The sequence below is a fragment of the Passer domesticus genome, chromosome 2 (assembly GCF_036417665.1).
Source record: "Passer domesticus isolate bPasDom1 chromosome 2, bPasDom1.hap1, whole genome shotgun sequence".
Lineage (NCBI taxonomy): Eukaryota > Metazoa > Chordata > Aves > Passeriformes > Passeridae > Passer > Passer domesticus.
In genome coordinates, this window is record NC_087475.1 from 4,718,689 (window position 1) to 4,732,688 (window position 14,000).

Below are 14,000 nucleotides of genomic sequence, written 5' to 3' on the forward strand. Positions count from 1 at the left end.
GAGCCCTATAGTTTACAGCTTTCTAGGCAGGATATTCAGAGTTGTCCAGCCATTCATTTATTGTGACAGAAAAAGAAGCTCCTTGTGGAGAGATAATAAAAGAAAGAAATTGAGTACTTACATCTAATATATTGTCGAGTGAAAATAATTTCCTTCACTAAATTAACTCCAAAACCTTTAAATATGAAGTTTGTTCCTGAGGGCCTTGGTAAGAACAAAATACAGACCTTGATTCAGTGCAAGCAGTGGTCAGGAACAGCTGAAATACCCCTGGGTTGTTAATCACAAATCCCAAACACAGCTGCTGAGAAGAAAATTAACTCTATCCCAGTCAAAACCAGACCACAGAGCCACCGAGGCAGTTTGCTGTGGAGCAGCCAGAGGAGGGGCAGGGAAGGCTGCGAGGGAAATCCCAATCCCTGCAGGAAACAGGAATGTAGTGTGGAACAAAGCGAGCCTGGGAGTGCAGCGCACTCAGCCCACGGGATCTTCACCGTGTGTCATCTTCTAGTGGTGCTGAAAGTGGAATGCAATACAAGAACAGTTTTCAAAAAACTGAAAAAATACTTCTGTGAAAAGCCTCTTGGTACTTAGCATGTTTTGCAAGCGCAGTGCAGCACGCTCTGTGTGCTGGGATTTGCATCACAGAGAATTAAGGTTTCTGTTCCAATTAACATCCGACTTCCCCCTCCACGGAGAGGGAAGATTTGTGCTGAGAGCTCATCTAAAAAATACAGAAGGAAACACAGCAGCTGCTGTGACTCCACACCACGAGCTGAGGAAGACCCATGTGTGTCATTCTCCCAGTAGTATTTTCCTGAAGAGCCCTTTAAATAAAAAATCTTTTAAGAGTTTTGCAGCCTGCTGGCTGAATTCTTCAGCTTATTTCATGTGAAAACACATCAGGACTTCTTTGTAAGTCTAAGTGTTTCAGGGAGGAGGATGCAAAGTGACATCCTTTGGGTGACACACATTGGATCAGGACTGGCTGTTTGAACTCACACAGCCAGGAATTCCATTTTAATAACACAGGTTGCATCACAGCCTGATGCAGAGTTCTCAGGGTGAAAGGAGAAGGCACAGGACTGAGGGGCAACATCAATTCCCTAAATTATCCTCCTCTTGACAAAGAGCAAAAGTGTATTTTGCAGTCTTCACCCCTCTTCTTGTTACACTGATTTCAGAGCAGAGTTCCCTCCTTCGAGGTTGTCACGCAGGCACATTCTGCTTTTCTGCCAAAGCCACATTTACTGACTGGGAGATGAAATGTCTGATTTCTGTGCACAGGAGCTGAGGTCCTGTGAGAGCTGGGAAGTGGGCACAACCTCAGCTGCAGCAAAATATTTGCTTTAGTGTCCAAGTTTTGTTCAATGAGATAAAACCAAGGGCTGGGCAGAAGGAAAAGGAGCTGATTTCTGAGCTTGTCAGCTCTCTGGGAACAGATATTCCTGCTCATGGAAAGCTCAGGCTCTCCACTAGGAATGCTGTGCCATCAGCCTTGCCCTCAGGCTGGAACAATCTGGAGACTAAAAGGTCTCCTCCTCCTTTTATTGATTACCAATAAAAGATGGAAAACCAGCCTCCATGTCCTCACAAGATTTATAATTAGAAGGGAGGATGCCTCAGGTTTGAGCTTTTCTGTTTTTCACATTCTGTGCTGCTTCAGTGTGTGGGTCTGAGCTTCACATTATGGGATGGTGAGCTCTGTGCACAGAGCAGGGAGACAAAACAATTCCTGCTCCAGCTGGGCACCAAGGACAAATGATCCAAATCTCAGCCCAGGAGCACAAACCCCGTGGGCTGCAGAGAGAAAAACAAGCAGGATGGGACTGCAGGGGCTGCAGCTGGGATTGGACACTGAACTGCAATGTGCACATGGAGCAGAGCTGAGCCCAGGGAGAGACCCCGGCAGCGCTCGTGCATTTTGGGACCATTTGGGTTCATCCTGGGTTCATTTTGGGACCATTTGGGTTCATCTTGGGTGCAGCCCTGGCTGGGCTCTGGTGCTGCCCAAGGTGGATCCATGGAGGAGATCCTTTTGATAAATCCCTGCTTTATTCTTTAGCTCTGCCCAGCCTCTGCTCTGGGGCAGCCTGCACAAGGCATCAGGGAAGCACCATTTTCTGGATTTTCCAAGTTTAGGAGGATCGAGGAGGCGATTCTTAAACTTGGAAAGGATGGCTGGCTCCATCCCTTCATTAGTCAGGTCAGTGCCAGACATGCAGCTGCCTCAGAGCCTCACAAGACTTTCAGGGAGAAGGAAAAATCCCAATAACTATAACCAGGAGAATGGAATCAATTTTTCAAGCCAACTCACAAGGCCAAGAAGATTGTCCACTGAGTGACACCAGACAAATCTGTTCAGCTTTCCAGCACAGGGAAATAATCTCATGGCCATGTAAATAATTTTTCTGGTGTTCAAGGGATACTCCTGGAACAGGGATGTTTGCAGAACCAACCAGTGCTGGATGACATCAAAGCTGTGCTTTGGTACAGATCCTTCTTCATTTTAAATAGCAAGTTATAGCCTGGGAGAGGTGCAGAGGCAAGAATCCCGGAATGGTTTGGGTTGGAAGGGATCTTAAAGATCATCCAGTGCCACCCCTGCCATGGCAGGGACACCTTCCACTGTGCCAGGCTGCTCCAGCCCCAGTGTCCAACCTGGCCTTGGGCACTGCCAGGGATCCAGGGGCAGCCCCAGCTGCTCTGGGAATTCCATCCCAGCCCTGCCCACCCTCACAGGGAACAAGTCCTCATTCCCAAGATCCAATCCAGCCCTGCCCTCTGGCACTGGGAGCCATTCCCTGTGTCCTGTCCCTGCATGCCCTGGAAATTGTCTCTCTCCAGCTTTCCTGGGGCTCCTGCAGGCCCTGCAAGGCCACCCTGAGCTCAGCCCAAAGCTTCTCCTGTGCAGGTGAACAATGCCAGCTGTGCCAGCCTTTCCTGCCAGCAGAGCTGCTCCATCCCTCTGCTCATCCTGGAGCCTCCTCTGGGCTCTCTCCCTGTCCTGAAGAAGACTGCCATCTTCTCCCAGGGATTCTTTTCCTTTTACCTTCACTGAGCTGTGTCCATTCACATCCTTCATATAATTTCTACATTCCAAGCCATCAAGAGCAGAAAGGAGTAGGACAGACCAGGAGTTAAACCCCAGGGTCTGAACTCCAGCTCAAAATCAGATCTCTTGAGACTCATTCCCTCCTTTGCAATCCCTTGTCCCGTTCCTGGAGAGGAAGCAAATCCTGACCAAAGATTGGGAGTGTAGCTGCAAAATGAGTCTGAAGTGGGACGTGCTGTGTCACCACCAATCTCTCGTGTGGAGATTTTGGCTTCCTGCAGAAAGAAACCCTTCCTTTTCCCCTGAGGGTCCTGAGTCTAAAATGTTCCATGCAAAGAAAGGTCTTCCATTCCTCCTGTTTCAGGATTAGCAGTGAACTCGGGCTCTAAATGATTTAGAAACATAATCTCCAGCAAATGTTTAACTCTGAGCGTGCTAAGTGCTGACCTGGGAGAAAATCACTCATTTTGCTCTTGCCTGCTGTTGTCTTGTTGGTTCCAAGTTCTGCTCTACAAACAGAGGAAACTTAATTCAGTTGCCTTTGAAATTAAACAGCTATATCAGACTTAGCACTTTGAAACTACAGGAAGGCATTAGTCAATGGGTTTAATTATTCACATTCTCTTCTTGCTCCCTCCTCGTTTTCCTGCAAGTGATCAAAAGCCAAGATGTTCTCTGTGTCATGGAATATCAAGTGAATTTTCTCATTTTCTGCAGGTATCACTCATGATCTCAGCCATTTAAGCAGATGAAAACTGCTGCCGCAATGAGATCTGAGGTGCCTCAGAGACCTGGCTTAGGGAGAAATAACCCACATGAGTATTTCTGGGGCAGCAGTGCACATTTCTACATCTCTGGCTGTGCCCTGCAGCATTTTGGAAAGTCTTTGCAAGGGAAAGATGAGTTTTCTTCCCAATGTGAACCTAGAGTCCCCTAAGCCTCACTGATTAAATCCAATAAATCCATCCAGAGCAGGCCTGCACATCACATCTCCAGCTCTTTTCACTTGACAGTCAAAATAAGTATTTTAAATATTCAAATTTCATGTCCCATGTAAAGGTTGGACTCGATGATCCTGGAGGTCTTCTCCAACCTTAATGATTCTATGTGAAAATTAAACAACTTCCCAGCAAACCATGGTAAAACAAGCCTTAATTCTGCTACTAGCAGAGGTTTTCATTGCATGTCAAAGCTTTCTTCTCATTATCCTTAACAATAGTGCTTTTTTTTTGGCTAACTAAGAATACATTTCAACAGTTGTCACTGCAGAGAAAGCACTGGTAAGTCACACTGACAGAAAAACTTCTCAAGACAACCTGAGAACAAAATTCCTGCAATTAAATTTCTGCCCTCAGAAACAAGCAGAGCATATCCAAATTCCTATATAATTCGAGAAGAGGATGATGAACTGTCAAAATAACACAAAACCTAATTAAAGACATAGTAACTTAGTGTTGATGTGCACTTCAGTGATGGGAACACAGAGGGAAGTTAGACCTTGCCTTGAAGTGTTAAGGAATTTTTTTTTCCCTTTTCACTTGGTATTTGGAAGCCTCAGCACAAAATACAGATTTTTCTGGGTTGCTGTTTCTTGGCTTTGACTCTTCTCTCTGCAGCAGAAAGGCAGAGCAGGGTGACAAGGCTCTGCAAGGAGAAATAAAGAGAATTTTGAGAACTTAGAACCCCTCCGAGTATTTAAAGGAGCTCCAAAAGAGCTGGAGAGGGATTTTTCACAGGGGCATGGAGTGCCAAGACACAAGGAATGGTTTTAAGATAAAGGAGGACAGGGGTGGATGGGATGTTGGGCAGGAATTGTTCCCTGGCTGGGTGGGCAGGCCCTGGCACAGGGTGCCCAGAGCAGCTGTGGCTGCCCCTGGATCCCTGGCAGTGCCCAAGGCCAGGTTGGACACTGGGGCTGGAGCAGCCTGGCACAGTGGAAGGTGTCCCTGCCATGGCAGGGGTGGCACTGGATGATTCTTCCAACCCAAACCATTCCATGATTCTGAAAAATAGGAACCATTCATGACAGCTGCTCACTGGACCATCAAGAAAGCAGAGAAACTTCCTGACCAGGCACATTCACACATCTCTAAGACTTCCAAATAACCATTTTATCAGAAAAAGAGTGCATCAAAATTCTGTTTCAACAGCAGAGAATTTTTCAGTCTGAACCTGCCCACCACCTTCTTCCCAAGGCTTCTTATTTTCTCTTCCTTCATCCTTCCCAATTGTTTGGACAGGTACCAGAAAGACCTTCAGGCAAGGAGATTGATGTTCAACTCTGCTACGTTTCCTTCTGCACTGCACAGATTTCCTTGATTTTGCAGCTGCTGAACAGAGGGGAAAGGTCTCACTTTGCCCCTTCTCCTACTTTCCTGCAGGGCAGCTTGAGGAGGAGCAGGTACCTTAGGGACCCTGTGACACTGCTGGCTGATATCTGTGCCCCATTCCTCTGGGGCAGGGTGACTTTAAAGCAGAAATCAAAAGCTGCACACTCCCCAAATTCAGGAATAACTCACCTAAACCAACCTGTTTGCAAAAAGCCACATCATGCTCTGAGCTGCAGCTCCCTTGAAGAAGTTGCATCCTCTTTCCTCCCATTTTTCTTCATTAAATAGGGAACACTCCCTTTTTCTGTCTCTCTCTGCCTCTTCCCAGTTTAGATCAGCACACTTCCATTTTCATTTTCTGCCACCTGTGAGTCTTGTGGCCTGTGGGTAAGCCCAAAAAATGAAGAAGGGACAGTGCAAATATCTCAGCAGCCTCAATTCCAGTCACCCTTTGGAAAGGTGAGATAATTGGAGCTGCTTCATTATAGAAAGGGCCACCACGGGGAGAGCCAAGCAACACTAATGAAACCTTGGGCTATCCTGGATTGATTAAACACTGCTTAAAGTCTCCAAATTATGGAGAAAGAAAGAGCTCAGGGAAGCCCAAAGGAGCAAAGGAAGTCAGCAAGGCAAATAAATTTGTAGGGATTTTGTCACACTAAACAGAGCTGTTTTGATGGGGAAGCAGCAAGGAGAAATATGGAGCAACATTAGGAAATTTCCAGCATCTGATAACTCACCCTAATTAGAAAAATTAAATTAATTCAGCACATGCAACAATACCTTTATTATCTTCATCTCCCATTCCTTCAGGAGAAAAGAAAGCTCACATCTCATGATTGTTTTCTAATTCAATCTCCCGTCAAGAACAGTTCTTCACTTCATCCTTCTTCCTGCATTTCCTGAATTTTGGCCATATTTACATATCAATCACACCTTGCACATCAAAAAATCATTCTCTTACTTGAAAATAATTCATATCAGACAAAAGCTATTAATATACAATTAAATAGAATGAAAATGCAAAGCTAATGGCAAACTCACCTGTTAATCTGCTGGCTTTGTTTTCAGAAGGCACTGTGAGAATAAATGAAGTGACTCCTCATTCAAGTACCTTTGTGGGTTATCTTTGAAGATTTGATTTCTGCCTTTTGCACATTGTCGAGGTTGAGCTCATTATTTAGAACAACACTTTTTAGGACGTTTATCATGCTCTGAATAAACTGAATAATAAAGTACTCCCACAAGTGCTGTTAAGAGAGTCAGCAGCACTGGCAGAGTCTTTCACCTCTGAAGGAGAGCTCATCACATTTCCAGAAGGCCTGGTTAGAACAATCTACGCTCAGGTCTTCCCTGTCAAAGGCAGTTCCAGGCATCATGAAGGAAAATTTTGGATCAGTTCACTTCAGAGCACAGTATAGACCTGGCACTTGGATTTTCCAATCTATCATATAATCCCAGAATGGTTTGGGTTGGAAGGGACCTGAAAATCATCCAGTTCCATCTTCCTGCCATGGCAGGGACACCTTCCACTGTGCCAGGCTGCTCCAAGCCCCAGTGTCCAACCTGGCCTTGGGCACTGCCAGGGATCCAGGGGCAGCCACAGCTGCTCTGGGCACCCTGTGCCAGTGCCTGCCCACCCTCCCTGGAAAGAATTTTTTCCCAACATCCCACCTAAACTTGTAATTTTTCGATTGTGAGCCATTCCCTGTGTGCTGTCCCTGCATGCCCTGGAAATTGTCTCTCTCCAGCTTTCCTGGGACTCCTGCAGGCCCTGCAAGGCCACCCTGAGCTCAGCCCAAAGCTTCTCCTGTGCAGGTGAACAATGCCAGCTGTGCCAGCCTTTCCTGCCAGCAGAGCTGCTCCATCCCTCTGCTCATCCTGGAGCCTCCTCTGGGCTCTCTGCAGCAGCTCCAGCTCCTCCCTGGGCTGGGCCCAGGGCTGGAGGCAGTACTAACCTGGTGATGTGTTCAAATTTTAGAATTGTTGAGTTTTAAGGTCTATTGAGACACCAGAAGGAATTAAAGCCATTAGCATTTATTAATGCTAGAGTGTCAGCCCGGTGACATCCCTGTGGAGCCGGAGGACTGAGCCCAAAGTGCAGCATCCTCTGAGCAGTCCTCCAGGCCTGGCCCCTGTCACTCCCCAGGAGCTCCAGCCTCTCATTTGGAGGTTTCTCTCAGCTCAGAGACTGCTCCAGGCCAGCAGGCTGACAGGCACCTGTGACAGCTAAAATCTTCATTTGGCATCTCCTCACTTGTGACTTCTTGGCCAGAACATTCTGCAGTTCTGGTTGCAGCCTGATATTCTACCCTCTGCTAATACAAATTTCTTCAGGCTAAAGGAGGGACTAAATGTGCCACAGTTGCTTGCCTAGGGGCAAGCAAATATTTGGGCTTCCTGCCCCAATCCCTAATCTAGCTTTGGGCAAACACAAGGAGTTAGGGATACCTCCTCCTGCTCACAGTGCATTTAAACATGGCCAAATTAATCTAATTGGAGCTCCCAGTTGTATCACCTATTGTTAAATCTGCCTTGTAATTTTCATTACAGCAACGTTTTCAGCTTATTTTAACTCCCATCAGAGTCACTGCTTGGGCTGAAATCTTCCTTGCTGAGGGTCAGCTTCAGGCAAAATATTTTACTGGATGTGGCAGGGAGAAAAGAAGAGAAATCAGGAAATGTGCTTATCCAGAAGGTACAGGAGAACTTTGCCTTCCCACCTGCTTGAGGACATTAATTATGGAGGATCAATTAATTAAACACTGACACCATCTCTTGTTTCCATAGGCCCCGTCTTGTCCACTGCACAAATATGAGCAGTGCTCAGCTGACCAGAAGATGGGCAGGATTTTGTTTTATTCTCATTATTCAGTGTGGCTTTTCACTGTTTTTCTTGAGGACCATTTACCCACAGCTCAGCAGACAGAATTACTGACTCCCTCGTGGGCTCTGCCACACAGCCACAGCCAGACAAAGGCAAACTGACAGAAATTTGCTCTGTGTTGCAGAGCCTGACCTTAGTAATAAACTCAGTGGAACAATAGATAATTGAGCCAGGCTTGAATGCATGACAGCCAAAAGAGAAATGGCAGTAGATAATTACATTACCAAAGAATATCCCTCTCTCAATTAACACCCAGGTCCACTTAATGGTTCAATTATACTCTAAATAGTTGGTTACATTAACTAAAATCATGTGGGTTTTGCATCCTTTGGCCTCCTCCTTCTTAATATCTTTTTCTTCCCTATAATAAGAATAATTTGGGTGGTGACTCTGCAGCTTGTTCTGTTCATGGTGGCCCCTGCAGCAGCCTCTGCTGAATTCAACAAGGCAAGATAGAGCTGAAGGAGGGGAAATCACTCTACCTATGCAGTACAGATTTAAAACCAGGTCTGTTTTCAGCCCCTGTTGGGGCTCCAGCCCCTTCCCAGCTCCGTTCCCTGCCCTGGACACGCTCCAGCCCCTCCAGGTCTCTCCTGCAGGAGCAGAACTGGGCACAGCCCTCGAGGGGCCTCTCAGAGCCAGCACAGAGGGACAATCCCTGCCCTGCTCCTGCTGGACACACAATTCCTCATCCAGCCCAGCTGCCAGGGGCCTCTTGCCCACCTGAGCACCCCTGGGCTCGTGTCCAGCCCCTGTCCCCAGCACCCCCAGGGCTTTTCCAGCTTTCCAGTCCCTCTGCCCAGCCTGGAGCTCCACAGGATTGTTGTAATTCAAGTCCAGATTTTTCTTTGTTATGCTTTGCATATCCTGATCTTTCATTCTCTTCCTATCCAAGATGTCCCAATAGAATTCTGTGTGCCATCAGATGTGATAAGTCACTTGTAGGGAATTTTGGAAGGGATTTGAGATGGGACCTCTGAATTGTTTTTGATGATGTGGTTTATTTTATCTTCTGCATAGGCAGGAAGGGTGAATTTGGCTCATGTCTTCACTGCATGGTTCAGAAGGTCGCAAGACCCTCAGTTAGAAGACTTTTTAAGGAGTTATTGACCAGTAAAACACTGCCAACAAGGATATTTATGTTTTTGACCCAATCCTTAAATATTTCTTCTTATGGACCCATGTTACAGTGTGAACTTTCTTAGCCAATCATGTTCTGACACACAAACCCACAGTGCTGCATTCTGAGCTCTTTGTTTACCTCTGGATCTACTTTTATTTTTTCTAGATCTTAAACTCTAAAACTTTAAACTTTCCTTAGCTTAACATGTCTCTGCTTTAAACTACAAATCCACATTCTCTCTTCCAGACCTCAGTTTGGGAGCCTTTTCCAAGGTCTCTGATCAAATCCTGGGTTTAATTCTAAGCTTTGACTTCCAGGCCCAAAGTTCTGAGAGTTTCTTGCATTTTGGATTTCAGTAATCAGACATCCAGCAATTCATCCAAGAAAAATCACAAAGCCAAAGCCCCATCCCTCTCCTTTTCTTCCATAAAACCATTTCCACAGCCTATGTTCCTGTATTTTACAGGCCCATGCAGGGCCTTCCTTGCCCTTCAAGGAGATAAGTGAGGCCTGGTAAAAAGGACAACAAAGAGAAGAACAGAATTAGAAGGTTTTTGCAGAGATACCCACCTGCTTCCCTTAAAGAAAGCTCCCCAACAATCCTGCAAAAGAAGCAAAACAAACCAAAACTGGCTTTGGAAAAGGAAATTTTTATTTCATTTTCATTGTTGTGTCATTTGCAAAGATCTGCATCATTCAGGCTCTGGTGGGGGGTGAGGCTGCTCCAGTGAGGTCAAGGGGAAAGAGAGAGGGATTTTCTTCAGCAGTTGAAAGCACAAATGCTGTGCAGGTCACCCTTCTTAACAAACCCACAACTTCACAAAAGCAAGAAATATAGATTATTCTGTGCTGGAAGGAGGATTTTCCCCCCTGCTTTCTCTCCTGCTTTCAAGGCCAGAAGAGACCAAAGGTTCTGTGTAACACTTGCAAAAATATTTCATCCAGTTACCCCTGTAGGGAGGTTATTACTTTGCTAATATATTCCTCCTACGCTCCATTTCCAAACTAAAAGAGAGTGTTTCTGCCTATAAGCATGTTTGTTTGGTTGGGTTTGACCCCAATTATGTGAGCTGATCTATTAGAAGATATAATTACCTTCCACAGGCAGTGTGGAGTCACCTTACCTCCCATGTGAGTGTAACTCCAGGAGCAGTTTCCTACCCTGTTAGAAATAAGCCACTCCTTTCTTGTTTAGGTTTCTTTCAGGACTCCAGTCACTGGCAGCCCCATAATTTCTTCCTGTTTCTCATTCTGATTCCCATGCAAGTCCAAAAGAAAGTTGCCAGTATTATGAGCAAAGGAGAAATACATCTGAACACTATCTCAGAGTGAAGGAGACACAAAAAAGTAACAAAACCCCAGAATAGAAATCCAGCTTTTTTTGCTGAAGTGTTCCTTCCGTGCCCACATGTACCCACAGCTCCTCATTTTCCCGTGCATCTCATCCTTCCTTGCACCTGTCTCAGCTTTCAAGCCCGGCACTTCACGAGGGAGATGTGCCTGACAGCACATTTGTACATTTCTAAGGGCTGGGGGATGAAGGGGAAGCTTCCTCAGGGTGTCTGCAGGCAGTTTTTCCCTCCAGGAATCATTCCCAGTACTGGCTTTGTCATCCCACCACACCTTCTTCCTTCTGGCTGAGGGCACTGAGCCATTCCCAGAGGGCAGGGAGGGGGCTCGTGCCCAGTCTCTGTCTCAGGAAACAAATGGGCAGGATGTGGAATGGAACCCAGGAGAACCCTAATCAAACAAAGCCTCCATATGCTGGAGGAACATAACACTAAACTCGTGTTGAAGGAGCAGCACAGCCCTTCCCTATTAATGCACAATAATAAGGCTCCATCCCAGTGTGGGTTCTGCAGGGTTTTGTTTTCTCCCCCCCACCACTGCAATGTTTGAAGCACTTTTTAAAAATAACAAAAGTGGGGAAATTACATTCATGGGTTTCTGCTTCAAATATTTATATGTTTTTACAAAAGTGGGGGGGGAGGAGTCCTGGGGTGGAGATATATATATGCAAATAAACATCTGGGAACTGATGGAGCCACTGAATGCAAGAAAGTTTGGGCAATCAAAGAGGATGCACAAAGATGTGGACACAAAAGGAGAGACTATCTCTTTCCCAGGAAAGATGGGAGAAAATAGAGCAGGCAGGCAGCAGGCAAAGGAGGAAGTTGTGTTATTCTGCAAGCAAAGGGAAGCCTTGTCAGGTCAGACAGTTGGCACAAGGGGAAAAGCAAAATAATACAGGAAAGTATCAAGGCACTGCATTCTGGAGGGAGATTTCACTCCTTCCCAGGACAGTCTGCAGTGCAGAGTGCCAGCCCTGAGAAGAGAAACCTTCCCTCCTTCATTCCTTCCTTATCTTCCTCCCCTTTTCCCTCTTCCCTCCTTCCTTTCTCACCCCCCAAGTGCTGCCCTGGCCCTGCAGGCCACAGAAACCAGGAGCTCACAGCTCTCCCTCCACTTGTGTACAGCAGCCAAAAAGCAGCAGCTGGTGAAAGTGATGCCTCGGGTTTTGGCTTCTGTGTTTTTCAGGTTTTGTGCTGCTTTGGTGTGTGGGTCTGAGCTTCATGTTGGGGAATGGTGAGCTCTCTGCACAGAATGGGTGGACAGGGCAGTTCCTTCTCTAGCTGGGGACCAAGGACAATGATCCAAATCTCGGGCCCAGGAGCATGGATGGCAACAGAGTGGGGAGAGAGGGACAAGAAGGATGGAACTTCATGGCCTGGAGCTGCAGTTGGACAATTGGCTCCAATGTGCTGGTGGACCAGAACTTATGGGGGTGGGGCACCCCATGACCTGTCATCCATTTTGGGACCATTTGGGTTCATCTTGGGTGCAGCCCTGGCTGGGCTCTTGTGCTGCCCAAGGTGGATCCATGGAGGCCTTTTCATAAATCCCTGCTTTATTCTTTAATTAACTCTGTCCAGCCTCTGCTCTAGGTCAGCCTTCAAAGGCATCAAAAGAAAATCACTTTTTAACAAAATTCAAAACTCCCCTGATAGCACAGAGTGAACAACCTTCAGAATGGACCCTAAAGGACATTGAGCATTGGCTGGCCTTTACCTCTGGACACAGGCAGCAAAGTTTGAGTTTGACTATTAGGAAAAATTTCTTCATGAAATAGGTGGTCAAGCACTGGGACTGGTGGCCCAGGGCAGTGGCTGAGTCACCCCAGAATCAAAGAATGGTTTGGTGTTACCCATAGTAAGGCTTTATAAAGGAAGGCTCTGGCCTGTTCCTTAGGCTTTCCCTTCATAAAACCTCACCTCTTGGGTTGGAAGGGTCTTTATGAATTGTCTAAACTGAATTGTTTTGTTCAGCCTACAGAAGGCTTCAGGGTGACCTCATTGTGGCCTTCCAGGACCTGGAGGACTCCACAAGAAAGATGGAGAGGGACAATTTGCAAGGAATGGAGGGACAGGATGAGGGGGAATGGCTTCAAACTGACAGAGAGTGGGATATTGGGAATTAGGAATTGTTCCCTGAAAGGGTGGGCAGACCCTGGCACAGGGTGCCCAGAGCAGCTGTGGCTGCCCCTGGATCCCTGGCAATGCCCAAGGCAGATTGGACATCGGGGCTTGGAGCAGCCTGGCACAGTGGAGGATCTTTAAGGTCCCTTCCAATCCAACCCAAACCACTCCATGACTCTGTGGTTTCTCTCCCAGCTGTCTCTCCTCTCCCAGCAGTTTTCCTCACTCCCAGCTGTCTCTCCAGGGCTCCCTGGGCAGAGCTGCTTTGTGCCGGTGGTTGCAGGGCTGTGGGAAAGGCACAGAGGACTCATAGCAACCCTCTCCTTTGCCCCAGGCTCCCCAGCTGTGCTGGAACACTGCTGTGGACACCAGAGATTTCCCCTAAAAAAGTCCTCAACGGCTAAAACTTTAAAATGTGCCTTGCACTGTAGAGTGACTGAAGTTCATTTGTGGTTTTGAAAAGGCTTTTTTGGAGGAGTCTGTTGGACAGCACAGTGGATTAGGACAGGCTGGTTTTGCTACATAGGAAGGAAGTGTTTCCTTTTATTTGTGTTCCTTTCAGGAAGCCCTAAGATTGGACTTTCAGGAACAAAGAAAGCATCTAGTTAATTGCTTTACTTTCCAACTCTCGGAATAGTTTTCTTTTACTGTCCTACTTTCTCTGGTTTTGTTTTTTTTCTCTTGTGTGTTTCTGTGAGCCTTTAGTAAAAACCTGAATGACTTTTAGATATGATTAGAGGGATTGTAGGGATTTGATCAGATCCTGAGTCCACCAGAAACTGGAAATTCTACATTAAGAATGTTAAACACAGGAAGTTTCTGAAGATTGGGTGAATGTACCTAGAATTCACTGGGAGTTTATCCAGATATCAGGAAACACCAGTGCTCAAAATGTACCTGCTTGTCACTGGAGAGCAAAAAATTGAAAATCACTCACCAGGTGAATCATTGCTGTGATCAGAAGAGGAACCTCTTTTAAGAGTCTTTTTCAGGAGTTTTTTTTTTGCCACCCAGAGGGTTCTGGACAAGCTCAGGAGTGGGGCCATGCAAACCTCATGAGGTTTGAGCTCAACAAGGCCAAGTGCTGTTGCAGCAGGACAAGGAATAATGGGTTTAAAATAAAAGAGAC

General features: G+C 46.4%; 1 protein-coding gene and 1 long non-coding RNA gene across 3 annotated transcripts in view; one reads left to right on the forward strand and one right to left on the reverse strand.

Moving 5' to 3' along the window:
- The window catches only part of KCNJ6 (potassium inwardly rectifying channel subfamily J member 6), a 159,633-nt gene that overhangs the window by 80,215 nt on the left and 65,418 nt on the right, over window positions 1-14,000 (forward strand). The window lies entirely within an intron of this gene.
- LOC135295167 (uncharacterized) lies at window positions 5,418-6,783 on the reverse strand. Its single transcript, XR_010357191.1, has 3 exons — window positions 6,430-6,783; window positions 6,169-6,321; window positions 5,418-5,766 (listed from the first exon to the last, which is right to left on the reverse strand). It is a non-coding gene; the product is annotated as an uncharacterized LOC135295167 (long non-coding RNA).